The 27542-nt window shown below is 41.1% G+C and overlaps 1 protein-coding gene across 9 annotated transcripts in view; it reads right to left on the bottom strand.

Annotated features, from left to right (window-relative positions):
* The window catches only part of GREB1L (GREB1 like retinoic acid receptor coactivator), a 282480-nt gene that overhangs the window by 165889 nt on the left and 89049 nt on the right, over positions 1–27542 (bottom strand). The gene's annotated exons all lie outside the window — the stretch shown is intronic.

Here is a 27542-nt window from a genome sequence, read left to right as displayed (position 1 = left end):
GCAGATGACATGATCTTGTACATAGAAAACCTTAAGACTCCACCAAACAACTGTTAGAACTAATAAACGAATTCAGTAAAGTTGATACAAAATCAACATACAAAATCAGCATTTCTTCTTTTTCTTTTATTCTGTGAAGTTATTATCTTTTCATTTTATTTCAACAGTTTTTAGTGAGCAGGTAGTTTCTGGTTACATAAATAAGTTCTTTAGTGGTGATTTCTGCGATTTCGGTGCACCTGTCACCTGAGCAGTGTACACTCTACCCAATGTGTAGTCTTTTATCTTTCACCCCCACTCCCAACCTTTCCCCCAAAGTCCATTATATTATTCTTACACCTTTGTGTCCTCACAGCTTAGCTGACACTTATAAGTGAGAACAGGCTGGGCGCGGTGGCTCATGCCTGTAATCCCAGCACTTTGGGAGGCCGAGGTGGGCGGATCACGAGGTCAGGAGATCAAGACCATCCTGGCTAACACAGTGAAACCCCATCTCCACTAAAAATACAAAAAATTAGCCGGGTGTGGTGGCAGGCGCCTGTAGTCCCAGCTACTCAGGAGGCTGAGGCAGGAGAATCGCTTGAACCCAGGAGGCGGAGCTTGCAGCGAGCTGAGATCTCACGACTGCACTCCACTCCACTCTAGCCCGGGTGATAGAGCAAGACTCTGTCTCTACATAAATAAATAAATAAAGAGAACATACAATAACTGTTTTTCCTCAAAAATCAGCATTTCTATATGCTAACTACAAATTATCCAAAAAAGAAATGGAAAAAAATCTTATTTATAATAGCTACAAAATAAAAAAAAAATTTAGGAATACATTTAACCAAGGAGGTGAAAGATCTGTACACTGAAAACTATAAAACATTAATTGAAGACACAAATAAATGGAAAGATATCTTGTGTTTATGGATTTAAAAAATGAATATTGTTTAAATGCCCATACTACCCAAAGCAGTCTTCAGATTCAATGCAATTCCTATCAAAATTCCAACACATTTTTCTCAGAAATAGAAAAAATAATCGTAAAATTTATATGGAACAACAAAAGACCCCAAATAGCCAAAGCAATCTTGAGCAAAAAGAACAAAGCTGGAGGCATCATACTACCTGATTTCAATTATTTACTACAAAGCTATAATAATCAAAAAAGCATGGTACTGGCATAAAAATAGACCAATGGAACAGAACAGAAAGCCCCCAAAATTAATCCACGCATTTATGGTCAACTGATTTTCAAGAAAGAGGCCAAGAACACACAATGGGGAAGAACAGTCTCTTCAATAACTGATGCTTGGAAAACTGAATATTCAGGTGCAAAACAATGAAATTAGATCCTTACATCATATAGAAAAATCAACTCAAAATAGACTTAAATATAAGACCTGAAGCTATAAAACTACCAGACGAAAACATGGGAAAAGCTCATGACATTGGTCTGGACAATGATTTTTTTGACTATGACTCCAAAAGCACAGGCAGTAAAAGCAAAAACAGACAAATGAGATTGCATCAAATTAAACAGCTTCTGCACAGCCAAGGAAACAATCAACAGGGCGAAGAGCCAACATACAGGATAGGAGAAAATGCTTGCAAACCATACATCTAATTAGGGGTTAAAATCCAAACTATAAATAACTCAAGTAGGCTGGGCGCAGAGGCTCATGCCTGTAATCCCAACACTTTGGGAGGCTGAGGCGGGCGGATCACGAGGTCAGGAGATAGAGACCATCCTGGCTAACATGGTGAAACCCTGTCTCTACTAAAAATACAAAAATAACCAGACGTCGTGGCATGCGCCTGTAGTCCCAGCTACTCAGGAGGCGGAGGCAGAAGAATTGCTTGAACCCAGGAGGCAGACGTTGCAGTGAGCCGAGATTGTGCCACTGCACTCCAGCCTGGGCAACAGAGTGAGACTCCATCTCAAATAAATAAATAAATAAATAAATAAATAAATAACTCAAGTGATTTAACAGTAGGAGAACAAATAACCCTAATTTTAAAATGGGCAAAGGACTTGAATAGACATTTCTCAAAAAAAGACATACAAATCGCCAACAGTATATGAAAAAATGCTCAACTTCACTGATCATCAGGGAAACATAAATTAAAATCACAATGAGGTATCACCTCATATCTGTTAGAATGGCTATTATAAAAAAGATGAAAGATAACAGGTGTTGGAGAGGATGTAGAAAAAAGGAAACCCTTGCACCATGTTGGTGGGAATGTAAATTGGTACAGCCATTACAGAAAACAGTATGGAGGTTTCTCAAAAAATTAAAACCAGAACTACCATATGGTCCAGCAATTCCACTACTGGGTATGTATCCAAAAGAAATGATACTGGGATCCTGAATAAATATGTGCACCCCCCTGGTCACTACAGCATTATTCATAATAGCGAAGTTATGAAATCAACTTAAGTGTCCATCAACAGATGTATGTATAAGGAAAATGTGGTATATATACACAATGGAATACTATTCAGTCTTTAAAAAGAATGAAATCCTGTTATTTGGAACAACATTGATGAACCTGAAGGATATTATATTAAGTGAAATAACCAGGCACAGAAAGACAAATACTGTATAATCTCAATTATATATGGAATCTAAAAAAGTCAAACTCATTGAAGCAGAAAGTCAAATGACAGTTATCAGGGGCTGGACTGGGAATAGGTTGAGATGTTGGTCAAAACACACAAAATTTCAGTTAGAAGGAATAGGCTGGGTGCTGTGGCTAATGCCTGTAATCCCTGCACTTTGGGAGGCTGAGGTGGGCAGCTCACCTGAGGTCAGGAGTTCGAGACCAGCCTGGCCAACATGGTGAAACCCCATCTCTACTAAAAATACAAAAAAAAAAAAAAAAAAATTAGTTGGGTGTGGTGGCACGTGCCTGTAATCCCAGCTACTCAGGAGAATGGCGTGAACCCGGGAGGTGGAGCTTGCAGTGAGCCGAGATTGCACCACTGCACTCCAGCCTGGGCGACAGAGTGAGACTCCATCTCAAAAAAAAAAAAAAAAAAAAAAAAAAAAAGAAGCCTAATTATTTTAAAAATAAGTATTTCTCATACAAAATTATAAACAACACAATTCTAATTAAATCTCAGTAGAATTTTCATGGAACTTTACAAAAACATTTATAAGTTCACAAGGAAGATAATTTAAGACAAGAAAAAAATCTTTTCAAGAAGATTATAAGGGGAGGTGAGTAAGAACCACATTAAATCATGTCATAAAGAAAGAACTCCGGGTCAATAAATCCGTGTCACTAAATCCAGTGAACATTTTTCAGTTCTCATCTAACATGCCTTTGAGTAGATTTCTGAAACTTCCTTCCCTTCTGCTGGATTTCATCTCATTGCTTTTCTGGTTTTCCTGTATCCATAGGCTGCTTCTCAATTTCCTAAATGTTAGTGTTCCACAGGGTTTAGTCTGTGGTAGCTATCTTCCAAGGTGGACTCCAGTGATTCTTACTTTCTGTGAATCAAGGCTGACTTGTGTGATCAATAAAATATTGAACAAGAAGGCCGGGCGTGGTGGCTCACGCCTGTAATCCCAGCACTTTGGGAGGCCGAGGCAGGTGGATCACGAGGTCAGGAGTTTCACACCAGCCTGGCAAACATAGTGAAACCCCATCTCTACTTAAAATACAAAAATTAGCCGGGCATGGAGGCGTGTGCCTGTAGTCCCAGCTACTTGGGAGGCTAAGGCAGAAGAATTGCTTGAACTTGGGAGGTGGAGGTTACAGTGAGCCGAGATTGCACCACTGCACTCCAACCTAGGCTTCAGAGCAAGCCTCCATCTCAAAAAAAAAAAAAAAAAAAAAAAAATTTAACAAAAGACAGCATGTGATTCCAAAGGTCATAGAGGATACTGCAGCTTCTGACTTGATCTCTTGGATCACTTTCTCTGAGGGAAGGCAGTCACCATGCTCTAAGGACACTAAAGCAGCTCTGTGGAGAGACCTTCATGGGTTGGAACTGAGGCCTCTTCCCAAGAGCTGGTATCAACTTGTCTAATTGTCCTCCTTGCCTCCTCTCTAGCACCTTCCAATCACTTCTCTGCATTACAATGCAAATGCAATCATGCTAACCCTTTGCTAAAAGCCTTCGAGATTTTACATTTCTCTCAGGAAAAAAATCAACATCCTAAGTATCCCTGCACATCTCTCCAGCCTTATCTTGCAATGTTCTCTTCCTAAATGCTGTGTTCCAGCAACACTGATCAACCTTTAAATGCTTACATTCCCTCTGCCTGAAATACCACCCACCCCATCTTTTACTTTTGTCTATTTAAACTTCTTTTGCCCTTTAGATTTCAACTCAAGCATGGCTCCTAATGGAAGCCATCTTTGACTCCCTCCGTCCTTTGCTAAAAGCTCTCATAGAACCTTGTTCATCTCCCTCCTAACAATTAACTCACTTTTAAGCCGCACGATAATCTGTATGATTAATGTTTATCTTCCCTATTATATTCTAAACTCCATGAAAGCAAAAATTATGTTTTTCTGTTTTTGCCTATTCTGAAATCACAGCACCTACTGTAGTACCCACCAACATAAGAGGCACTCAAACTATTTTTTTAAACTTCTTGTTGTTGTTGAAAACTGGGTCTCAATATGTTGCCCAGGCTGGTCTCTAATAACTGGGCTCAAGCTATCCTCCCACCTCTGCCTCCCTAAGTGTTGGGACTGCAGGCATGAGCTACCATACCTGGGCAAAACTATTTTTTGAATAATAATCTAACGTATCAGATTGGCACAAAAATGAAAAGCTCAATGGTGACAGTCTGAAAAACTTTATTATTTATAAGAATTCTTATGTGACAATTGAGGCATTATAAAATAATAAAGGGAAGGACAAATTACTCATTTAATGATCCTAAAATAATGATCAACAATTTTAAGAATAACAATTAAGAAAGAATTAATTTATAGGCTGGGTACAGTGGCTCACACCTGTAATCCCAGTACTTTGAAAGGCTGAGGTGGGTGGATCACTTGAGGTCAGGAGTTCAAGACCAGCCTGGCCAACACGGTAAAACCCTGTCTATACCAAAAAATACAAAAAAATTATCTGAGTGTGGTGATATGCACCTGTAATCCCAGCTACTCGGGAGGCTGAGGCATGAGAATCACTTGAACCCAGGAGGCAGAGGTTGCAGTGAGCCAAGATTGCACCACTGCACTTCAGCCTGGGTGACAGAGAGAGACTCTGCCTCAAAAAGAAAAGAAAGAACTTATATGTGACACTAAAAATAAATTTGAAAGAATAAAAGATTAAATTTAAATGTCTATACATAAATACATTTACATGCCCATTCATATCAAACCATATAAAAACTAAGAGGAAACAGAATTATTTATTACAGATATATATCACATATATTACCAGCATTTATTATGTTATAGTGAAAGTTTAGCTTTCTTAACCTAGAAATCACAAAGGCTGACATAGTTGACTAGTGAAAATATAAAACATCTGTATATTACACACCTAAAATAAATAAAATGAAAAAAGAATCAGCTAAGAGAAATGTTCCTGAGGAGCTAATGTCTATTATATATATAATAAAGTAAAACATTAATACCCCCACCCTTGAGAACAAATATTCCATCAATAGAGAAATGGTTAAGCATATTCTAGTAACAGTAATAGCTGCTACTATTGAGTACCTGCCATGTACCTTGCATACCCTGTCTCGGTTAATACTTACAAATCCATCCGTAAGTGAAACACTATCATACTATATTTTTGACATAGATATGTATTTATAATACATGAAATGGAAAATATGTTATAAAAGCAATATGGTCCCATTTCTTTTTTTTTTTTTTTTTTTTTTTTTGAGACAGAGTCTCACTTTGTCACCTAGGCTGGAGTGCAGTGATGCAATCTCTGCTCACTGCAAGTTCCGCTTCCCGGGTTCGCACCATTCTCTTGCCTCAGCCTCCTGAATAGCTGGGACTACAGGCGCCCGCCACCATGCCCGGCTAACTTTTTTGTATTTTCAGTAGAGACGGGGTTTCACCGTGTTAGCCAGGATGGTCTCAATCTCCTGACCTCATGATCCGCCCACCTCGGCCTCCCAAAGTGCTGGGATTACAGGCGTGAGCCATCGTGCTCAGACTATATGGTCCCATTTCTATAAGGAAAAAATAATTTAATAAGATATAAATTCACACAGTGATATAATCACATTATGTGGGTGATGTGATTATAGAATATAAATTTTTCCCTTTATGCTCATTATTTTCCAATTTTCTACAATGAAATTGTTACTTTAAAAATATAAAAGCCGGGTGCAGTGGCTCATGCCTGTAATCCCAGCACTTTCGGAGGCTGAGGCGGGTGGATTGTTTGAGCTCAGGAGTTCAAGTCCAGGCTGGGCAACATGGAGAAACCCTGTCTCTACTAAAAATATAAAAATTAGCCAAGCATGGTGGCATGCACCTGCAATCACAGCTATTCAGGTGGCTGAGGCATGGGAATTGCTTGAACCCGGGAAGCGGAGGTTACAGTGAGCCGAGATCTCACCATTGCACTCCAGCCTGGGCAACAGAGTGCATAAAAAACATATATATATGCACACTGCAAACTTAATTAAGCCCTGTATTTATTATTATTATTGCTAATACCATTATTGACTTTGGACATTTGCTATTGCAAAACATTGACGTTTTCATGACAAGTAATACCTTTTCACATCAGTAGGTTTATTGTAGATAAATGTACTGTGACAAGTACAGTTTATGGATGTTTGCATAGTAAAGACTACAAATATAACTTGTTTTTAATACCCCATTCATATATTATTTTTATCATAAGCCAATGAATTTGATAAATTTATTTAAAATAGCTTGCATGGCTGGGCGTGGTGGCTCACGCCTGTAATCCCAGCACTTTGGGAGGCAGAGGCAGGTGGATCACGAGGTCAGGAGTTTGAGACCAGCCTGGCCAACATGGTGAAACCCTGTCTCTACTAAAAATACAAAAATTAGCCGGGTGTGGTGGCGCATGCCTGTAATCCCAGCTACTCAGGAGGCTTAGGCAGAAGAATTGCTTGAATCCGGGAGGCGGAGCTTGCAGTGAGCCAAGATTGTGCCACTGCACTCCAGCCTGGGCGACAGATCGAGACTCTGTCTCAGAAAAAAAAAAAAAAATAAAATAAAATAAAATAAAATAAAATAGCTTGCATATGTGAAGCTTTGCAAAACTTTCCATGACCATACAGGAAGTAGTCTGAAACTGATAACCTGCAGGATGAAACACAAGTTTCACAACCTAGTGTTTGAAAACTTTCGTTATCTTACCTTTCTGTGCCTATTGAAACTTATCACCTATCATACCCCAGAATGTAATATCTATTCCTTTCCATTTGATTTTATTGCCATCCCCAACAATAACAAGCCCATATCCATCTCTGTGCCTTTTTTTTTTTTTTTTAAGACAAAGTCTCACTCTGTTCCCCAAGCTGGTGTGCAGTGGCACGATCTCGGCTCACTGCAACCTCCACCTTCTGGGTTCAAGTGATTCTCCTGCCTCAGCCTCCCGAGGAGCTGGAACTACAGGCATGTGCCACCATGCCCTGCTAATTTTTGTATTTCTAGTAGAGACGGGGTTTCACTATGTTGGCCAGGCTGGTCTCAAACTCCTGACCTTGTGATTCACCTGGCTCAGCCTCCCAAAGTGCTGGGATTACAGGTGTGAACCATCACTCCTGGCCAACAGTTTTAATTTTTAAATAATTGAATTAACCAGTTTTCAAAATGTTAAGCAGTTGTGTAGAAACATCTACATAAAGCAGTATTATATTTCCTAGAGGCTCTAAGAAAGCAAAACAGTAGAATAGAGGGAGAAAGAGATAAGAAGGAAAAAAACCTATTTGAATAAATGTTACATTTCACTTAAAAATAAATTAAACTTTTTCAGTGTATTGATTATTTTGTAAGGGGAACAAAATATATATATTTCCATCTTACCCATTCTCTCTTGCTATTACGAAAGGGACAGAAACTCAAACTCCCCCACCACCACCATCTCCAAAAAACAGAGAAGAAGAATGAGAATAAATAAGATGGGGTTGAAGTAGCCAGCCAGGAATATGGGGTATGGGGTATGAAGGGAGAGGATCTCAGATAAAAGTGTCAAACAGTTTTTTTCCAGCAAGGTTTTTTACGGATTTTCTCCCTGCATACCCCAAATTCCCACTACAATCTTTTCCCCACTTCTTATAGATGTTCTAACTTTCTTCAGTTCATTCCTGAAAAACATGGGATCCAATCAGTTGTTTCCTATCGTCTGTGCTGGTGACTCCTCCATCTACATCATTGCCCATGAAGTCTTTTCTGAGTTGCTGCTCCCAAGCTAGAAAAATCTAGGAAACATCATTTTTGTGTTATGCCATCCCGTCAAACTCAATATGCCAACTCAACATGTTCAAAATATGTAAAACATAAATTATTATTAAAGCAAAATCTAGCTGGGCGCAGCGGCTCACATCTGTAATCTCAGCACTTTGGGAGGGTGAGGCGGGTGGATCACCTGAGGTCAGGAGTTCAAGACACGCCTGGCCAACATGGTGAAACCCCATGTCTACTAAAAATACAAAAAATTAGCCGGGTGTGTTGGTGTGTGCCTGTAATCTTGGCTACTCGGGAGGCTGAGGCAGGAGACTCACTTGAACCCAGGAGGCGGAGGTTGCAGTGAGCTGAGATCACGCCATTGCACTCCGGCCTGGGCAACAGTGTAAGACTCTGCCTCAAAAAAAAAAAAAAAAAGAAAGAAAGAAAGAAAAGAAAAGAAAAATCTATTCCCTTTCCCTGATTTTATTATTTTATTCATGTATTCACCTAGAAACTACTGAGAACTGTGCTAGGAATGATGATAAAGGCAGTCCCTAATCTCAAAGAGAGTCCAATCTAGACATGCAGACAGATCTGTGAATGTATAAATGTTCATTAGAAGTAGGAAAAAAGTACTATAAAAGCTCATAGGATGTAGCAACTCTGAAGAAACAGAAACAACATCACACAAGAGGTGATATTTTGGGTGGTTTTAAAGCAGCAGTCCCCAACCTTTTTGGCACCAGGCACTGGTTTCGTGGAAGACAATTTTTCCACAGCCAAGGGTTGGGGTATGGTTTCAGGATGATTGAAGCCCATTACATTTATTGTGCACTTTATTTCTATTATTATTGCATTGGAATATATAATAAAATAATTATACAACGCACCATAATATAGAATCAGTGAGAGCCCTGAACTTGTTTTTCTGCAACTAGATGATCCCATCTGGTGGTGATGGAAGACAGTGACAGATCATCAGGCATTAGATTCTCATAAGGAGCATGCGACCTAGATCCCTCACACACACAGTTCATGATAGGTTTTGGGAGCCTACGAGAATCTAATGCCACCACTGATCTGACAGGAGGTGGCACTCAGGTGGTAATGCTCGCTTGCCCACGGCTCACATCCTGTTGTGCCGGCCCAGTTCCTAACAGGCCACGTGGCCAGGGGACTGGGGATCCTTGCTTTAAAGGACAAAGTAGGAATTCATCAAATTAGGAGGACCTCACAGGTCAACAGAACAGACTATCAAAGGCATAGTGTATTTTAGAAATACTAAAGTTAATTGTTGGGTGCATGATTTGGGGGATGGAGATTGAGTGGCAAGAGAAAAAAAATTTAAAAAGTAAGTTGGGGCCAGTCTCTATAAGGAGACTTATACACTAAATTAGGGATTTGAATATAATTCTAGAAGCAGGAGAAAGCCAATGGAAGTTTTCAAAAAAAAAAAAAATAACATAATTAGATGTTTTAAAACATAAAAGGTAACTTTGGAAGTGTGAAAGCGTGATTAGAGACCAGATAAAAAGTTTCTGCAGGAGTCTAGGAAGAGGTGATGGAGCTTGCACATAATCAGGGGTGGAAGGAACAGAGAAGAGAAGCCCTTTCATTGTGCACTGAGAAACTCAGGACTTGACTTCAGGATGTGAGGACTGAACAAGCAGTCCCTGGAGACAGAGGGCAGCCACACAGATGGCCGCTATGGACACTGGGCTTTTTGTTGTTGTTCTTGTTTTGAGACAGGGTCTCACTCTGTCACCCAGGCTGGAGTGCAGTGGTGCAATCATGGCTCACTGCCACTTCCACCTCCTTGGCTTAAGTAACTGTCCCAACTCAGCTTCCTGAGTAGCTGGGACTACAGGTGCATGCCACCATGGCTGGCTGATTTTTAATTTTTTTTTTTTCTTCGAGATGGAGTCTTGCTCTGTTGCCCAGGCTGGAGTGCAATGGTGCAATCTCAGCTCACTGCAACCTCTGCCTCCCGGGTTCAAGCGATTCTCCTGCCTCAGCCTCCCGGGTAGCTGGGATTACAGTCACCTGCCACTACGCCTGGCTAATTTTTGTATTTTTAGTAGAGACAGGGTTTCACCATGTTGGCCAGGCTGGTCTCGAACTCCTGACCTCAAGTGATCCACCTGCCTCAGCCTCCCAAAGTGCTGAGATTACAGACATGAGCCACTGTGCCTGGCCTAATTTTTAAATTTTTTGTAGAGATGGGGTCTCACTATGTTACCCAGGCTGGTCTCAGACTCCTGGGATCAAGTCATTCTCCCACCTAAACCTCCTAAAGTGCTGGGATTACTGGCATGAGTTACCATGCCCAGCTGCTATGGGTACTGGTGAGATTACCTGGTGACTGCCTAGGTGGGAGAAGTATGTGGAATGAGAGAGGGTCCAGGAGGAAACCATGAGAAACACTGTCGTTTAAGAGTCAAGCAAGCCAGGCGCGGTGGCTCACGCCTGTAATCCCAGCATGTTCGGAGGTTCAGGCGGGCGGAACACGAGGTCAGGAGATTGAGACCAACCTGGTTAACACGGTGAAACCCCGTCTCTACTAAAAATACAAAAAAATTAGCCGGGCATGGTGGTGGGTGCCTGTAGTCCCAGCTACTCGGGAGGCTGAGGCAGGAGAATGGCGTGAACCCGGGAGGCGGAGCTTGCAGTGAGCCAAGATCGTGCCACTGCATTCCAGCCTGGGCGACAGAGCAAGACTCTGTCTCAAAAAAAAAAAAAAAAAAAAAAAAACAAATTAGCTGAGTGTGGTGGCACGTGCTTGTAGTCCCAGCTACTAGGGAGGCTGAGGCAGGAGAATCACTTGAACCTGGGAGGCGGGGATTGCAGTGAGCCGAGATTGTGCCACTGCACTCCAGCCTGGGCGACAGAGCAACACCCTGTCTTAAAAAAAAAAAAAAAAAAAAAAAAAGGTCGGCGGGCTGGGCATGGTGGCTCACGCCTAATCCTAGCACTTTGGGAGGCGGAGATGGGTGGATCACCTGAGGTCAGGAGTTCGAGACTAGTCTGGGCAACATGGCAAAACCCCGTCTCTACTAAAAATACAAAAAATTAACCAGGCATGGTGGCAAGCTCCTGTAATCCCAGTTACTTGGGAGGCTGAGGCAGGAGAATTGTTTGAATCTAGGAGGTGGAGGCTGCAGTGAGCTGAGATCTCACCATTACACTCCAGCCTGAGCGACAAAGCAAGATTCTGTCTCAAAAAAAAAAAAAAAAAAGAGTGAAGCAAAGGAAGAGTAAAACCAGCAAAGAAGATGGAGAAGGAGCAGCAGAAGCAGGAAGGGAGCCAGGAGCAGAACAGTGTGGTGAAAGCTGAGGGACAAGACAATCTGGAGAAATGGAAGGTGGTAGACAGTTACAGTTGTTGTTGGTTTTTTTGTTTTTGTTTTTGTTTTTGTTTTGAGACGGAGTCTTGCTCTGTTGCTCAGGCTGGAGTGCAGTGGTGCAATCTCAGGCTCACTGCAACCACTGCCTCCTGGGTTCAAGCAATTCTCCTGTCTCAGCCTCCCTAGTAGCTGGGACTACAGGCTAATTTTTATATTTTTAGTAGAGACGGGGTTTCACCATATTGGTCAGGCTGATCGGTGGTAGACAGTTTTAAAAGGTAGGAGAAGTCAAATAGGATCAGGAATGAAAATGTCCCATGGCATGTGATTAGCCTTTCAAGAAGCAAGTGTGGTGAACAAGGGTGGAAATAGGTTGGTAATTGTCAGAAAGGTACAATGGCAGGAAGAAATAATTAGAAGGAGGGATGCTTGCAGGATGAGGTTCTTTCCTTAAAGAAAAGGAAGAGTTGATGACTAATGGAATAAGGTTCTAGAGGGGGCAGAGAAGAGAGAGAGAACAAGGATGGAAGCCACACATTGATGGCAGAAGCACGAGACAGGACCGAAGCTCCCTGATGATAGCAGAGATGCTTTATCAGTCTTGGACTGTTACCTCCAAATGTTATGCCAAGAAGAAAGAAACTTCTAACTTGCTGTTTCAGGTTTCCTGTCATTTGCAGACAAATGTAAACCTAATTAGGACAGGAGAAAGGGCTGTGGAAAGAACAAGAATAACCAGAAACCTCTTAAAAGCATGAAGACATGAAATAGCACAGTATGTCCAGAAGATAAGACCAAGACCAAGTAATCTTGGTCTAGACTCCCAAGTGTGAGAGAGGGCATGTTAGGAAAGAAAGATGGAAATATAGCCCAGGTCTGAATTGCTGCAACTAGATCCTATAGATAAAAGATAGCCGTGAATGAGTGTTAAGCAAAGAAATGACATGTTCACATTTTAGCTTTGAACGGATTTCCCCAGTGGCAGTCTGGTAGGGGCTTGTGAGGAAGTAAAACAGGATGCAGGGAGAGTGTTTAGAAACTCCTACTATAGTCCTAGTGAGTGGTCATGATAGCCTGTGTGGGTGCAGTTATGGGAGGGTTACAGAGGGTGGGATGAGCCTGGGAAATATTTAGGAATGAAATCAGTGGGAATTAGTGATTGATGACACGGCGAAGTAATTCAGGAAGACGTCGAGGTTTCTGCCTTGCATTGCTCCTTTTCTCCATCCCTATTGTCAGTAGCTTAATCTAGGCATGCCGCTACCTCATTTTCTCATTCAATGAGTATTTACTGAGTGCCTTCTTTGTGTCAGGACTGGCAGATACAGAAGTGAGTGAGTCAGAAATGATCTAAATGATCTCTGCTCTATTTGGTCTTAGTTAGGGATACCTATGATGAATGCTTCATATGTGAGAACTCATTTAATCCTCAGAATACCCTGTAAGTACTTTTTTTTTTTTTTTTGAGATGGAGTCTCACTCTGTCCCCAAGGCTGGAGTGCAATGGCATGATCTCAGCTCACTGCAACCTCCAGCTCCCAGTTTCAAGTGATTCTCCTGCCTCAGCTTCCTGAGTGGCTGGGATTACAGGCACATGCCACCATGCTTGGCTCATTTTCGTATTTTTAGTAGAGATGGGTTTCACCATGTTGGCCAGGCTGGTCTTGAACTCCTGACCTCAAGTGATCCACCCACCTCAGCCTCCCAAAGTGCTGGGATTACAGGTGTGAGCCACCGCACCTGGCCTGTAAGTACTATTATGGTCTCCATCTTTCAGAAAAGGTAACCCAGTCTTAGAAAGTTTAATAATTGGCTCAAGGTCACACAGCTGACTGACAAGTGATGGTGCCAGGAATCAAACACAGATCCATCATACTTCAAAGCCATGTTTTTAATCACTTGACAATGCTATTTCTCATGCAATTATATACAACGTGTTAAAGACTACGACAAGGATTACTGCAGCCTCCTACCTGGACATGGCATGTTCCAGCCAGAGTAGTTCTTTTTTCAGGCAAACTGGGGTGGATGATGGTACCTTTTCTGATTCAGGGAACCCTGAGAAAGAAGGTGAGATTTCTGGACAGAGGTGATCCATTCAGTTCTTAGACATATGGTTTTCGAAATGGCTGTGAAACAACCAAATGGAAATATCCAGCAGTAATCTAATAGGGTCTGAAGTGCAAGGGAACCCAGGGTTGGAGATAAAGAACTTGGCTTCACTAGTACTTAGGGTCAGCTAAAGTCAAGGCAATTAATGGGACTCTTCAGGGATTCCTAGAAGTGAGAGGAGCAGCCTGCTGAGAAAGGGGCAGGTGGGTACAGGCTTGAAGAGAGTGGAATAGATTTGGAATAACTGATTAGATAAAAAGGAAAGGAACTCAGCCAAAGGCAGTCAAAGATATAATTAGGTAGCATTTAGGGATAGGGACAATGAATTTAGAGTGATCTCAGTCTGCAATGATGAGAGATTTTCTCCAGTAGCGATCACCAACTCAAGAGTAGGAACACTGGCCAGCATTTTACTGTAAGTTCCTTTCATTTCTTACAGTCTTATTTAAGACTGCCTATGAGTTCCCAGACGACCCTGAATTTACCTTTGACCAGCTATTAAACACCTGGCCTATGAAGTTGTATTAAAATCCATCTTTCCTTTAGATTTTGAAATCTTTAGAGTCACAGTTTGTGTTTTATTCATTTTTATTCCCACTGACTCACACAGTACTACTTGTATACTTGTTTTATTTCCAGATTAGACTGTAAATTCCCAGAGGGGAGGAACTATAGTTTCAACACCTTTGCAGGAGCATCACCTCAGTACAACATCTGTGAGATCAGATTGACTTTACACTGTCAGTTGCAATGGAGAAACAAGCCAAATGTCTAACACTATCAAGCAGTTTTGTTGTTGTTGTTGTTGTTGTTGTTGTTGTTGTTTTTGAGACAGAGTTTTGCTCTGTCGCCCAGGCTGGAGTGCAGTGACACAATCTCGGCTTACTGCAACCTCCACCTCCCGAGTTCAAGCGATTCTCCTGCCTCAGCCTCACGAATAGCTGGGACTACAGGCGCCTGCCACCAAGCCTGGCTAATTTTTGGTATTTTTCATAGAGACGGGGTTTCACCATGTTAGCCAGGATGGTCTTGATATCCTGACCTCGTGATCCGCCCACCTTGGCCTCCCAAAGTTCTGGCATTACAGGCGTGAGCCACCGTACCCAGCCTCAAGCAGTGATTTTTAAGTGTTCAGACTTGGAGTTAACAATCCAGGCTGGGCATGGTGGCTCATGCCTGTAATCCTAACACTTTGGGGAACTAAGGCAGGTGGACTGCTTGAGGTCAGGAGTTCAAGACCAGCCTGGCCAACACGGTCAAACCAGTCTCTACTAAAAATACAAAAATTAGCCGGGCATGGTGGTACACACTTGTAGTTCCACCTACTCGGGAAGCTGAGGTGGGACATGCCTGTAGTCTCAGCTACTTGGAAGGCTGAGGTGGGGGAATCACTTGAATCCTGGAGGCAGAGGTTGCACTGAGCCAAGACAGTGCCACTGCACTCCAGCCTGGGTGACAGAGCGAGACTCTGTCTCAAAAAAAAAAAAAAAAAAAAAAATCTCTCTTCTCAACCTTCTGCTCCCTGTGTTTCATTAAGAGGTAGCGAGGACATGTCCACCCTGGTATGCGGCCATTTTGTCTTTGGGGTTTGGGCTCTACTGGCAGCTCGATAAATTCTGTGACCAGGGACAAACTACTAAGCACTTCTGGGTCTCTTGATCCTCATTAGTAAAACTGAGTGGATTGAACCCAATAATTGCTTATGCCCTCTCTTGTTGTATAATCCAAAGATTCCATGACCTTTGGGAGACCTTTAAACCATACCTGAGAACCACTGTCTTGTGAAGCACAATAATACATGGGCTCTGTGTTTCCCTACTGGAAATGGACAAATCCCTCTCTATATAAAATTGGGTTATAATCTAGAGATCATAGCATTTCTAAAATGAAGACACTAACATTTTATATTTATTGCTTTGACAGCTAGGCAAGACATTTTATCAGATACAAGGTTGTTTTTCAATGGTAGGTTTACCCACGAATCCAGTCGGGGCACTTTAGTTCACTATGATAGTAGAAAAGAAAGCTAGAAGAATATAAAACATCATCTTGGCTCTTATATGTACCTTGCTGACTAACCCCCTTTTTTTTTTCCAGATAAGAAACCAAAAGGTGTCCATGACTTAGGTACTAAATGGCAAGGCTAGAACCAGAATCCAAGTTGCCCAGTCACACAGTTTTTGTTTTTTAAATAACCAAATTGGTCAAAAATCTTCCTCAAAGACAAAAACAGATGAAGGTAAAATGCCAATTGGTTAAATGTAAACAGATACTTCACTTTGTTCTTTTCAGGTTCAATAATAAACAATTCTAGTGATTAGCATGAGGGGCTGGCAGAGGAAACATTCTGACTCCTAAACAAAAATATTTATATTTTTGCATGGTGGTTAGTAAATCAATTGTAAAAATTATATGGAAAACAAGGAGAATTAGAAAACCCACAGCACAATTTCCTCTACTCTTCTGGGGGACAGATGAAAAAACAAAATGAAATCCCTGTGGCTACCTTCATTAGCAGCCAGGGTGGTGAGTCCCATTGTAAATCTCACTTATAGAGGCTCATGGCTACCTGCAGAGCCTAGGAGTACAAATCACATTAGTGAAGACACCAGATGACCAAAGGAAGCAGTGAGCGTCTGGTAAAGCTAGTAAACAAAAGGCAGCATTCCAGATGAATGCCATTGCTAGAGCCTGCATTGTAAAATGCTTGGATTTGAGAACCCTAAAGCAGATTAGCTTAAAGCAACAAAAGATTCAAATAAGATACAAAGAACTCATTTTGGCACATTAAGAAATTGTCTTCATTAGATCATCAGGTGCTTAAGTGTAATTATTACAGAAAAAAAAAATCCCATCTAAGTTTTGTTTGAGGCAGTGAAGCCTAGAACAAGGACCTAAGGATGGTTCTTGAATATAACATGTTCATGACCAAAATTCACCAACCAGACACAGTGGCCTTTTTCTCTTTTAATCTTCTTAACATTTTAAAGGTCTGTAATGACATTAAAATTTGTTGTGGACATCATTTCAACATTCAGTCCATGATGATGGACTGAACATCAATTCAGGCCATCAATCAGTCTGAAATTTTACAAATGCATTTAGAGACCCTATAAGCACATAGGCAAAAATGGTTCCAATAATTTAAATACTAATCCTAAAACCCTAAAGCCAAAATTGAGGTTTAATAATGAAAATCTTTCCCTATAATTTCTATTTTCAGGAAATTAATTTCTCATCATATCTCCCCAGTTTTGTTTGATTATAACAATGGCCCCTCACCACCAACAAAAGCAGTTCAGCTCCCACTTTCCCTTTGAAAAGTATTCCCAACGTTGTGTCAAAGCCTAATAGGGTCATAAGCAAGGCTGCACTGACATGGAAGGAAAGACCTTACACCTAATACACTGCTGTCACCTGAAGCTTTCAGGCCAGGTGAAAGCTTTGACTTCATTTGTGTTCAAGCAGAAAAACACTAGAAAAATTCAGTCAGTATGAACTCCAAAATGCTTTTTGGCTTCACCACTCCTTTAGGTTTAAAAATTATAATAAGTAGCCAGGTGTGGTGGCTCACACCTGTAATCCCAGTGCTTTGGGATGCTAAGGTGGGAGGATCCCTTGAGGCCAGGAGTTTGAGATCAGCCTGGGCAACACAGCAAGAACCTGTCTCTACAAAAGATTTAAAAAATTATCTGTGTGTGGTGGTGTATGCCGATAGTCCCAGCTACCCTGGAAGCTGAGGTGGAAAGATGCCTTGTGCCCAGGCTGCAGTGAGCACTTGCAATCACATTTGTTTGACAGAGGACAAGGGAAGTACAGAAATCAAGAAGCTTGTGGCTGAGTCATATTTCAAGATGATTGCAGATGAGAGGCACAGCTCCCCACCACAAACTTTCAACTGGAGGAACCCTTGCCAATGCTGTGGCCTCTCCTGTCTTTCCAGTTTTGTCACAAAGACAAGTGGCAGGTATCTATCCTATCAAGTCAGTGACTAGTACAAATTCTCAGATAGCTCCTTATTTGCTGACTGCAACACACAGGGTCTCCTTCCATTTTCTCATCTACTCCTTTCCTCTCTTCTTGGTAGCCAAGGCAGGACCAAAAATGGCCTGACCATTACTGCTCTGAAAGCCAAGACAGGCAGTGGTGATCAAGCTTCACTACTTCATAATCATGTAGCTTGAGGCTAGTTATCTGTAAAATGGATATATCTCTTACTTCATAGTGTTACAGTAAAGAAGATAATGTATGTGAAGTACGTTGCATGTATTAGGTATGCAACAAATGTTAACACTCCTCCTTATATAAATCCCTAACCATGGGAAGAACACACTTCTCTACTTTATAGAATTCTTTCATGTATATTATTAATATCTTGGTTAGGGCCGGGTGCGGTGGCTCAACGCCTGTAATCCCAGCACTTTGGGAGGCCCAGGTGGGTGGATCATGAGGTCAGGAGTTCAAGACCAGCCGGGCCAACACGGTGAAACCCCGTCTCTACTAAAAATACAAAAAAATTAGCCAGGCATGGTGGCGTGCGCCTGTAATCCCAGCTACTCAGGAGGCTGAGGCAGGAGAATCACTTGAACCTGGGAGGCAGAGGTTGCAGTGAGCTGAGATTGTGCCATTGCACTCCAGCCTGGGCGACAGAGCAAGACTCCGTCTCAAAAAAAAAAAAAAAAAAAAGAAAGAAAGAAAAAATCTTGGTTAATCTTTATAAAATTACCACACTCATAAGTAGCCAAATACTGACACTCAAATGCATGTCCTCTGACTCCAAACCAATGTGGTTTTTTTTGTTTGTTTGTTTTTTGAGACGGAGTCTCACTCTGTTGCCCAGGCTGGAGTGCAGTGGCGCAATCTCAGCTCACTGCAAGCTCCACCTCCAAGGTTCACGCCATTCCCCTGCCTCAGCATCCCAAGTAGCTGGGACTACAGGTGCCCACCACCATGCCCGGCTAATTTTTTTTTATATTTTTAGTAGAGACAGGGTTTTACCATGTTAGCCAAGATGGTCTTGATCTCCTGACCTTATGATCTGCCCGCCTCAGCCTCCCAAAGTGCTGGGATTACAGGCGTGAGCCACCACACCCGGCCCCAATGTTTTTCTATTGTGCTGCAATGAGGGGTTGTGGTAGTGGGACCACAATTATATTCCTGTAGCATCAGATCCTGCAGGTGGGGGCGAGGAGCATGGCCTGAGCCGGGAGGGATCTTAGAAGCAAACAAATGAAGCAAAAATAGAGACACAAATAAACCCATACCACTTAGGTAGCTGCCAGAGAGGTGAGGTGGACTTGGGTTTTGTCAATAAAGTGTCCACTGTAAAAGGTAATCAGAATAAAAGTGAAAACAATTGTATTGTTGTAGGTTCTAGATCTTTATAAGAATGTTATTATTTTAGGTTGCTCAAAAAAAATCTTATGAACACAATAGACCCAACAAAATGTTATCTTAGTCTAAGGTTGAGAGAGGTTTCCTAATTGTCATTAGACATAACCAATGTCTAAATTAACCAAAATTTTATAAACAACATCTCAGAACTGCATTGAAAGCTTTGAACACTTTGCTTCACTTAATTCTTATAATGACATTATGAGATAGAGCCTTTCATTCATTACATGAGAAAACAGACTCTAAAAGGTTGAGTGACTTGTTCAAGAAAGTTAGCAGTGCTAAGATTCAAACCTAGGTCCTTTAAAATCTATCATATGCTTTTCAGGCTAAGCTACACTAAATTGTCCATAGTCACAGAAAAGAATATGTAAAATGGTCCAAACTGTAATCAAATTGTTAATCAAAATTCAAGGGAGAAATAACTAATGCTATGTTGGTTAAACATGATTTTAATTAGACAGATTGTGAAAATTCCTGATTAGAAATATCTGAGGTCAGACTGACAGCCTAAAACTGCCTTAGAATAGAAGAAACAATATGGGATTCCTAGTCCACTCTTACATGATTCTATACAATCAAATACATTCTGACTCCACTATGTGCCTTTTAAATTTCAACTTTTCTAATAAGATATATATATATTTTTTTTGAGATGGAGTCTGGCTCTGTCACCCAGGATGGAGTGCAGAGGTGCGATCTCGGCTCACTGCAACCTCTGCCTCCTGGGTTCAAGCAATTCTCCTGCCTCAGCCTCCTGAGTAGCTGGGATTACAGGCGCCCGTCACCACGCCAGGAATTTTTGTATTTTTAGTAGAGATGGGGTTTTGCCATGTTGGCCAGGCTGGTCTTGAACTCCTGACCTCAGGTAATCTGCCCACCTCAGCCTCCCAAAGTGCTAGGATTACAGGCGTAAGCCACTGTGCCCAGCCTAATAAGATAAGTTTAAAACCTAACTCAGACTGATAATTTTTGATCCACGGACATGATCCTCACTCTCCTTTATAACCTTTCATTCTGTTATCTGCCTTGGGAAAGTCTTTGTTGAGAAGTAAAATATAAGGAACCTCCTAAAGGAGTTGAGATATGTAGGCTGGCGGCTTAAGTTGAAAAACAACTTATTTTTATTTTGGGGTAAAAAGTGAAGAAACACAGGAGAATCCTAGGAAGAAACAGCATGGAGAAACAAGTGATCATAGCTGTGGATGAAGACAATCAACAGACAAGTGAGGTGGAGTGGGTCAGCCCTGAGGCCTGGTGCCCAGAGATAGGCTCTGAAAGTCATTTTGCTGGTCTGACAGTGATGGTGGTGGTAGAAAGTGCTAAATGATAAACTGGAGTAGCAAGGAAGAATAGAACAGATATTTCCATTTGTTTCAGCAATGGCTACAGCATGGGCTATATTTGATCTGAATATAACAAAATAGAAAATCTCTTTGGAATTACTACTGATTTTCCCTGATGTGACTGGTGTGGCCAATGAAACACTCTTTACATTCAGAATTTTAGATCAGTGTTTCTCACAAAGTCTAGCTCAAGGACTGCATCAGCATCACCTGAGGAACACTGTTGCCATGTAGAGCTCTTATTCCCTCTCAGAGATTCATGAGTCAGGGGGTCTAGGAAAGGACTCAGGAGTTTGCATTTTGAACACCCTAGAAAGGGTTGATGGATTAAGCAAATAGGCAGCCCTAAGCTTGATTCTATGACATTAGAGTTTGAAAAACCACTTATTTGGATTAAGAGAGAGATCAAAATTGTGTATAATTATTAAATGGGATGCTTATTTGTAAGGATTAACCAAACATATTAAAAAGAAAGGAGAAAAAAAGAATTTTTTTTCTTTTTTTTTGAGACGGAGTCTTGCTCTGTCGCCTAGGCTGCAGTGCAGTGGTGCGATCTCGGCTCACTGCAAGCTCCGCCTCCCAGGTTCACGCCATTCTCCTGCCTCAGCCTCCCGAGTAGCTGGGACTATAGGCGCCCACCACCACGCCCAGCTAATTGTTTGTATTTTTTAGTAGAGACGGGGTTTCACTGTGTTAACCAGGATGGTCTCCATCTCCTGACCCCGTGATCTACCCGCCTTGGCCTCCCAAAGTGCTGGGATTACAGGTGTGAGCCACTGCACCCGGTGAAAAAAAGAATTTTTAAAAAGACCTCTCACTGTCTGACTTTAGGACTAGATAGTTGACTGCTCTGTGCTTCTATCTCCTCCTTCAGAAAATGGAAACAAATCAGTTATGGTGCCTCCTAAGCCCCTTGCCATCCTATGGTTCTGTTCACAAAGTGCTCAGAATTCCTCAAGAAGGGTGCTTACAAGCACCAGAGAGTTTTGAAAGGCCGTTTTGCCATTACAGCAGCAACTGGTCCTGGGATGAGCATCACGTCCACTCTCCACTACTTCTTGGATGCCTGTAGCATTTGACCTTTACCTTTTCCTCTGAGGCTAGCACTATCATGGAACAAGAATACTAAACACAATTAAACACTGTTTATCAACTAGGCTCTTTATTATAAAACATAAAAAAAAATCAAAACACTAAAAACAAACAGCAAAAGAATCCCAAAAGCTTCATCAGAAATAAAACCTCACAAAATCACTGAGATTCAACAGTATGCTTAGGATCTGAAGAAAAAGGGATTCCTCCAAGTTTTATATTCTACTTTTTCTTCTAAAATGGCTTTTAACCAAGCTTTCAATAATCATCACTGGATCCTGCATCACATGAAGGGTATGTGTTCCTAAAGAACACTGCGGAATGTTCAACTATGTAATAAGAGATATCAAGTCTGTGGAATTTTGAGGTTAAGGAGGCTGCAAATGATACTGACACCCTCATTTCATGGAAAAGTTAAGCAATAAAATCACATTATTGAATACTAATTACTGAAGTATTTCACTAGAGAAGGATAAACCAGAAAGGAGAAGAGTTCTGATAAAGTGGTCCAGAAGCAAAAAGGCTGGAGCGGGGTAGGGAGGGTATAGAAAGATGCACAGGGAGTCTGCAAAGATAAATTCTGACCACTAGCAGTATGCTGATGGTAAGTAAATGCCAGTGTGCCTGAGAAATCATGGTGCCGCTGCCTATAGCATCGTGCTCTGGCTTGCTAAAGTTAGTGTATGCCAGAAAGGGAAATAGATCACTGTATAAACTGAAAATTAGTCCCATTAAGTAGAGCACATGCAAAAGAATAAGTATAATCTGACTCCATATAAGGGGGACCCAGCAGAATTTATGTGCTTATTCAAAGTTTCCTTGCAGCATTACTGTCATAAGGTCCTGTTGCTTTACTACTAACAGGTATGCGGGCAGCTGGGGCGAATGTCATCCCATGTAATTCCCAATGCTGAGGGATTTATTTTGCTTATTGCTATATAATAATGCTATTGGATTACTGGTAAAGCAATCAGGGTCTCTCACTATGGCAGCTACGCAGGTCACTTCACGGAAGGAAGGGAGACACCTGGTTCACATGGCCAAGCACAGCAAAGGGAGCATGTGAACTTTCAACAGAAGAGAAAGCTTTCTACCAGATGTGAAGAAGTAAAGTTTATTTTTCCATTTAGCTTGTTTATTTAAGTAAGAGGGAAGAAGAGGGTGGTTGCTTCCCATTCCATACTACGCAGGGAATGGCTTTTCTTTTTTTCTTTACAAATGAACAGAGTTGGCTATTACAGTTTCCAGTGGGATCTGGAAAGGTACCAAACTACTAGTGATTACCTTTCACCTGTAGCTAGTTTAACCTTTGAAACCTGCCACTAACAGAGGAGACCAAGATAGAACGTCAGTGCAGCCTTGCTCATCTAGCATCCTCTCACTGAAAGAATGAAGAATGCTTTAATGATGAAATTATTTTAAGAAATGCAAAACACGGCCGGGTGCAGTGGCTCACACCTGTAATCCCAGCACTTTGGGAGGCTGAGGAAGGTGGATCACGAGGTCAGGAGATCGAGACCATCCTGGCTAACACGGTGAAACCCCGTCTCTAGTAAAAATACAAAAAATTAGCCAGGCATGGTAGCAGGCGCCTGTAGTCCCAGCCACTCGGGAGGCTGAGGCAGGAGAATGGCGTGAACCCGGAAGGCGGAGCTTGCAGTGAGCCGAGATTGAGCCACTGCACTCCAGCCTGGGCAACAGAGCAAGACTCTGTCTCGAAAAAAAAAAAAGAAAAGAAAAGAAAAAAAGAAATGCAAAACACATTATAGCTATAATCAAGGCCTTCATAAGATTAGTTTAAATGCTCAACAGCTGAGAAACTCTCAAGTCTTAAGTTAATTTGCCTTTTAATCATTGTGTATAAGAAGCAGTGTGATAGAGCTTTTACATGTAAAACAAAATAGCCCTCCAAAAAAATCTTTTGTCCTTGATTCATCTAACTTCTCAGATTAATTTTGTCTTACAAACCATTTGTTTTTGGAATGAAGACCTTCTTGATATACATCCAAAGACACACGTGATCTTTTTCACAAATTGTTTTAACATTATTCTTAATGCTAAAGGTATGATATGCTATTAATAAATAATACAAAAAATAACACAAAACAATCATGGGTATTTTGATCATGTATCCATACTCAAAAAGGCTAGGCTCCAAAGTATTAAATGGCCTTTTCCTATTATACAGTCATTTAAAAAACATTTACCGTCTCCTCTTTTCCCATAATAACCCGCTGTCCTGCTTATTACAGGGAAAGAGAGAACACTGTCACTAAGATTAATGGAGCATCAGTAAAATATGTTAGGTACAAATGACCCACTTTTATGTACTGCCAGAACAATTTAGCAAGGGTTTAGGAAGGAGAAAACCCAAAGTTCTTTTCCACTGAATTCATACAGCTAGTGGGGGGATAAATTGATTGTTCTCTTTTAATGGTAGGCTCACAAAGACAAAGAGAGAAACATTTTCTGTAACTGGCTATATTTTTTATTAATTAGTAAACTTTTATCTTCAAATGTTCTAAGTCATCAAGATGAATTACCTCCAGTTTTAATTAAAGCCTCTCAAAGGTTAATTCATCCTGCTAAAAGAGAGCACAAAAGGATAATAATGGGGCAATTTTTTTTTTTTTTTTTGAGATGGGGTCATACTCTGTCACCAGGCTGGAGTGCAGTGGCGCAATCTCAGCCTACTGCAACCTCCGCCTCCTGGGTCCAAGTGATTCTCCTGCCTCAGCCTCCTGAGTAGCTGGGAGTACAGGCGTGTGCCACTATGCCCGGCTAATTTTTTTTGTTGTTGTTTGTTTTAGTAGAGACGGGGTTTCACTGTGTTAGCCAGGATGGTCTCGATCTCCTGACCTCGTGATCAATAATGGGGTGATTTTTTTATCCAGCAAGACAAAATGTAACAGAATCATCAATTCCCTCTTCACAAAGGAAGAAGAAAACTTTTTTGGACTTTTATTTTCCTGGAACTGTTTCTTAAACACGTTCTATGTTTCATGAGAATCATCACTTTAGTTTTATCATCTTCAAAAAACTCAAACTGGATATGGAACTGATAATAAAGTTTAGATCCTGCTCAAAACTCAAAATTTCTAAATTTTGAACCTAAATCTATTTACCCAGGTACTGACACCAAGTGGAATTAAAACAAGACTCACTCACTTCGTCATGGCTACAAACTCTCACAAAAATCTGAATCGGACCCTACAATTACTATAGTTACTGCAAAACTTACTAACATTAGCTAATATTTAACGCACATTTTAATGATTTTGTCTTGAGGAATTTAATAGTTCATTTTTATTTAAAACCAAGGTTTGACTACCATTTCACAATAGCAATGTTGGGGCCCTAGGAAAGGTAGGGAAGAAGCATCTAAAGTGGTACAGTCACTAGAAATGTAATTTTTTTTTTTTTTTAGGCAAGATCTTCGTCAGTCAGTCACCAAGGCTGGAGTACAATGGCACAACCATGACTCACTGCAGCCTCAACCTCCCAGACTCAAGCAATCCTCCCACCTTAGTCTCCCAAGTAGCTGGGACTACAGGTACATGCCATTACTTTGAGCTAATTTTTAAATTTTTTGTAGAGATGGGATCTTGCTGTGTGGCCCAGGCTGCTTTTGAACTCCTGGCCTCAAGCAATCCTCTCACCTCAGCCTCCCAAAGTGTTGGGATTACAGGGGTGAGCCACCAAACCCAGACTAGAATTCTTTTTTTTTTTTTTGAGACAGAGTTTTACTCTTGTCCCCCAGGTTGGAGTACAATGGCATGATTTCGGCTCACCACAACCTCCACCTCCTGGGTTCAAGCGATTCTCCTGCCTTAGCCTCCCAAATAGCTGGGATTACAGGCACCTGCCACCACACCCAGCTAATTTTTGTATTTTTAGTAGAGACAGGGTTTCACCATGTTGGCCAGGCTGGTCTCAAACTCCCAACCTCAGGTGATCCGTCCGCCTTGGCCTCCCAAAGTGCTGAGATTACAGGCATGAGCCACCATGCCCGGCCTTAGAAATCTATTCTTAAGGCTCTGATATAAAACTATTACCCCGATGATATAATCACAGAGTAACTAAGATAATACATTATACATAACATAAATATTGTATCACTATCACTATACAATTAATAGTTAATAAATGAACCCAGTTATAATGAACCCAGTTATAATAAATGAACCCAGTGCATGCGAGTGTGTATATGTGCGTGTATAGTAATACATCCTTCCAGGCACCAGACTTCTGGGAAACCTCTACTACCTAGCCTAGAACCAGTTAGATACCCAGAAATAAGAGAGACTGTGTGCGCGTGTGTGTGTGTGTGTGTGTGTGTGTATTAACATGGGGTCTCTGTCACCCAGGCTGAAGTGCAGTGGTGTAATCATGGCTCACTGCAGTCAGCCTCAACCTCCTGGGCTTAAGTGATCCTCCTACTTCAGCCACCTAAGCAGGTGGGACTACAGGTATATGTCATCACACCCAGCTAATTTTCTAACTTTTTGTAGAGACAGGGTCTCACTATGTTGCCCAGGCTGGTCTCGAACTCCTGGGCTCAAGTGATTCTACCATCTCAGCCTTCCAAAGTGCTGGGATTACAGGTGTTGAGCCACTTCACCTGGCCAAAAATAAATTTTTACAGTGGTAGGCCAGGTGTGGTGGCTCATGCCTGTAATCTCAACACTTTGGGAGGGTGAGGCAGGTAGATCACTTGAGGTCAGGAGTTCAAGATCAGCCTGGGCAACATGGTGAAAACCCATCTCTACTAAAAATATAAAAATTAGCTGGGCATGGTGATAGGCACCTGTAATCTCAGCTACTTGAGAGGCTGAGACTGGAGAATCGCTTAAACCCAGGAAGTGGAGACTGCAGTGAGCCAAGATTGTGCTACTGCACTATAGCCTGGGCAACAGAGCCAGACTCCATCTCAAAAGAAAAAAAAAATTTTTTTTTTTAGAGTGGAATAAGAAAATAAACGGAACTGGTTTGTTTTGTAGGTACAGGCTTACGCTCAGGTTAAAGCAAAATAGCCATTTACCAGCAACATGATACATACATTCTAGGGAGAAGAGATAACATAACTTACCTGAAAGAAAGAGACTCCATTTGTATAAAAAGTGACAGTAGAAATAAAAATGCGGCTGCTCAGGCCACTTAGCGTAGAGGCAAATAACCCTACACTATGCTTCAACAGTCCCTGAGGATGACAATGTATTTCAATGTAGTACAACAGCAGATCTTCATATTTATGACCCTGGGTCAGTTAATGTGCATTATTTAAAAGCCAGAGTATTAACTAATGAATTTTAGGAAGATTTTTCATTGAAATCTTTTTTGTTGTTGTTGTTTCAGTTTTGAAGTTTCAGTTATCTGGAAAATAAAGTTACTTGGAACAACTTTACTATTCTTATGTTCTATGAAATATATTGAGTCTCTAACTTTCAAAGGTTTTTCAGAATACCAATTTGTTTTGTTCAGAGTGACTGTGAAGAATGTAAATACCTTAAATATTATCACTATTTACAACTAAATTAAATCATACAATTAAGTGAATTTTTTAAAGATACCTTTTCAGATTATAGAATTCATTGTCTTGTTAAAAACTGTGTTTATTAATCTTCTGTACAATTTTTGGTTGTACTGCCCATATCTCCTCTGCCATATCACTACAAGAAACTGTTCCTGGTTTGTAATAAGTTATCACCTACATTATTATGTCATTTTTAAAGCTGATATACAAACTCAGGTATTAAGGTTTCTGAAGATCTGCATGAGGAACAGGAGGAGGAATTTCTTGAAACAGAAATTCCAGATTCATTCATTACTCCTTGAATGTCATGGATGTAATCCAGGGGTCTCCAAGAATTCTTAGAAGACAACAGAATAAGAAGATTTTAGA

Source organism: Pan paniscus, chromosome 17, assembly GCF_029289425.2.
Source record: "Pan paniscus chromosome 17, NHGRI_mPanPan1-v2.0_pri, whole genome shotgun sequence".
NCBI lineage: Eukaryota > Metazoa > Chordata > Mammalia > Primates > Hominidae > Pan > Pan paniscus.
Note: the sequence above shows the minus strand (reverse complement) of the source record. Positions and strands in the feature narration are given on the sequence as shown.